Here is a 3679-nt window from a genome sequence, read left to right on the forward strand (position 1 = left end):
TTCTTGTTCATTTTTCTTGTAATTCTTTTTTGAAGAGTTTGGGACTTGAAGGTTAGTCTTTTCCTTCTTTTTCCCCCTGAGATGAAGTAACTCAAACTTCCTTTATACCAGGGTTTCTTTGGTTCATATTGTCACATTCACCAACTGTGGATATCACAAAACTTATCCCCTTAGTAGTTCATAGATTTAAAAATATACAGAAATAATGAAAATAAGGAAGAGGTCAAAAATTTTTACTCAAAAGCTCAGTCTTAATTGTTGTGCAGTTGTAATATTGGGCATCTTTATAGCTAGTCAGTGTGAGTTAAAGAAAGATATTTTTTTTAAATGGTGGAAGTGGATTGTCCAGGAAAGTTATTTATAGGAGGACTCAATACAGAAATAAATGAAAAAGTTCTTGAATCAGTTTTTGGAAAATATGGTGGGATAGTAGAAGTTCTGTTGATGAAAGATCAGGAAACCAACAAATCCAGAGGCTTTGCTTTTGTTATTTTTGAGAGTTCAGCTGATGCAAAAGATGCTACAAGAGACACGAATGGAATGTCCTTAGATGGAAAATCAATTAAGGTGGAACAAGCCACCAAACCATCATTTGAAAGTGGTGATAGGCAAGGGCCACCACTCCCTCCAAGAAACAGAGGTTCTCCAACAGGTCTTAGTAGAAGGCAAGGAAGTGGTGCAGCAAGAGGACTGCCTCATGGAAGGCACATGGATAACAGTGGATATTCTCTTAATTTCAACATGGGTTCTTCCAGGGGACCATTCTCACTTAAAAGGGGTCCACCTCCACAAAGTGGGGGACCTCAAACTAAAAGGTCTGCACCTTCTGGACCAGTGCATTGCACTATTGGAATGAGAGGAAGAGGGCCAGTGTCTAGTGGATGAGATAGCTATGGAGGTCTTCCATGAAAAGAACCAATGTTATCACACGGAGATGTATATATGTTGCCAAGAAATGATGGTTACAGTACTAAAGAGAGTTATTCAAGAAGAGATTATGAAAATTCTCAGGACACCAGAGTTTATGCTCCACCTCTAAGGGACTATAGAGACCATGATTATGGCCATTCTAGCTCACGTGGTGAGTAGACATCTAGAGGATGTAGTGACCATGATGGCTATGGTGGAGGTTGTGATACAGACTATTCAGATCATCCAAGTAGAGGATCCTGCAGAGATTCTTTTTTTTTTTCAGCTCCTCCCATTTATTTTTTAATTAAATTATTTAATTTTAGTTTTCAACATTCACTTCCCTAAGCTTTTCAGTTTTAAATTTTCTGCCCCTTCCTCTCCCCCTCCCTCCCCAAGACAGCATGCAATCTGATATAGACTCTACATATACATTCCTATTAAACAAATTTTCACATTAGTTATGTTGTAAAGAAGAGTTAGAACCAATAAGAGGAACTACAAGAAAGAAGAAACAAAACAAAACAGAAGAAAAGAAAGTGAGGGGGGAGGCAAATAGTATGCTTCAATCTGCATTCTGGCTCCATAGTTCTTTTTCTGGATGTGGATATCATTTTTCCATCATGAGACTTTTGAAGATGTCTTAGGTCCTTGCATTGCTGAGAAGAGCCAAGTCTATCAAAGTTAGTCATTGCACAATGTGGCTGTTACTGTGCACTATGTTATCTTGGTTCTTCTCACTTCACTCAGCATCAGTCCATAAAAGTCTTTTCAGTTTTTCTGAAGTCAGTCTGCTCATCATTTCTTATGGCACAGTAGTATTCCATTACATTCATATACCACAACTTGTTCAGCCATTCCCTAATTGATGGGCTCCACCTCAATTTCCAATTCTTTGCCACCACAGAAAGAGCTGCTATAAATATTTTTGTACATGTGGGTCCTTTTTCTGTTTTTATGATCTCTCTGGGATACAGCCCTAAAGGGTATGCACATTTTTATAGCCCTTTGGGCATAGTTTCAAATGGCTCACCAAAATGGTTGGATCAGTTCACAACTCCACCAACATTGCATTCATGTTCCACATCTTTCAGATGAAGAAATTAAAGTCATCTGTAGTCATATGAAAAAATGCTGTAAATCACTATTGATTAGAGAAATGCAAATCAAAACAACTCTGAGGTACCACATCACACCTATCAGATTGGCCAACATAACAAAACAGGAAAATGATAAATATTGGAGAAGATGTGGGAAAATTGGAACACTAATGCATTGTTGGTGGAGTTGTGAACTGATCCAACCATTTTGGAGAGCCATTTGGAACTATGCCCAAAGGACTATAAAAATGTGCATACCCTTTGACCCAGTAATAGCACTTCTAGGGCTGTATCCCAGAAAGATCATACAAACAGAAAAGGACCCACATGTACAAAAATATTTATAGCAGCTCTTTCTCTGGTGGCAAAGAATTGGAAATTGAGAGGATTCTCATCAACTGGGGAATGGCTGAACAAGTTGTGGTATATGAATGTAATGGAATATGATTATGCCATAAGAAATGATGAGCAGGGGGACTTCAGAAAAACCTGGAAAGACTTGTATGTTCTGATGCTGAGCGAAGTGAGTAGAATCAGGAGAACATTGTACACAATAACAGCCATGTTGTGTGATGACTAATATTGATAAACTTAACCCTTCTCAGCAATACAAGGACCTAAGACATTTCCAAAGGCCTCATGATGGAAAATGCTATTCACAAAGAAGAAAGAACTGTGGAGTTTGAATGCAGATTGAAGCATACTATTTGCTATTTTTTTCTCTTCTGTTGTGTTTTGTTTTCTCTTTCTGGTGGTTCTTCCTATTGGTTCTAATTCTTACTTACAACATCACTAATGTAGAAATATGTTTAATAGGAATGTGTATGTATAGCCTATATCAGATTGCATGCTGTCTTAGGGAGAGAGGTAGGGAGGGAGAGGGAGAAAAATTTTGAAGCTCAGAAGCTTATGGAAGTGATTGTTGATAATTCAAAATTAATTAATTAAACAATAAATTAAAATTAAAAAAAACCTGCCTGTTCATATCCTTTGACCATTTATCAATGGGGTAATGACTCCTACAAAGAGTCTTGTGAGAGTTATGGTAACTCCCATAGTGCTTCACCTGCTCAAGTGCCTCCTCCCTCTTATGGAGAAAGTAGTCTGGATGAAGACTATAGTAGCACAGGAGATGGATGTGGTGGATGTCGTGAAAATTACCCAAGTAGCAAAAGTGATATCTATTCAAGTAGTTGTGATTGTGTTGGCAGAGAAGAGAGATGGCTTCCTCCTTTGATGGATAGGGTATGTCCTGCTCCTTGAGATTCATACAGTAGTTCAAGCCATGGAGCCCCAATAGGTGGTGGCCATGGGGGAAGCCAATCTGAAAGAGGAGCCAGAAGCAGATATTAAAAGAAATATGAGCTTTTTCAACCAAAATGCCTTTTCAAAGAAATTAAGAATTGAGTTTATTTTGTCTTAATAACCAGAGGACTACTGAGGACTAATTTTTTTTTTATTTTATGCCTTTTAAGTTAGCCTCTATAATTTTCCATTCTTGTGAGGAAAAAGTTAAAATTGTTTTAAAAAGTTTAAAAATAGTTCATAATTCTTTCATGCAGTAAATTTAAAAAAAATTGAAGTTAGTGTTATGATTTTGAAAATAAAGTTTTTCTGAATTTGGAAAAAAAAGTTCAGTCCTGATCAGGACTCACAAAAATTTGACTTTA

General features: G+C 37.2%; 1 pseudogene; it reads left to right on the forward strand.

Moving 5' to 3' along the window:
- The first annotated feature begins 327 nt into the window (after nt 1–327).
- LOC114029993 lies at nt 328–3362 on the forward strand (annotated as a pseudogene).
- The last annotated feature ends 317 nt before the right edge of the window (nt 3363–3679 follow it).

Source organism: Vombatus ursinus, unplaced genomic scaffold, assembly GCF_900497805.2.
Source record: "Vombatus ursinus unplaced genomic scaffold, bare-nosed wombat genome assembly UNPS02014945.1, whole genome shotgun sequence".
NCBI classification, from domain to species: Eukaryota; Metazoa; Chordata; class Mammalia; order Diprotodontia; family Vombatidae; genus Vombatus; species Vombatus ursinus.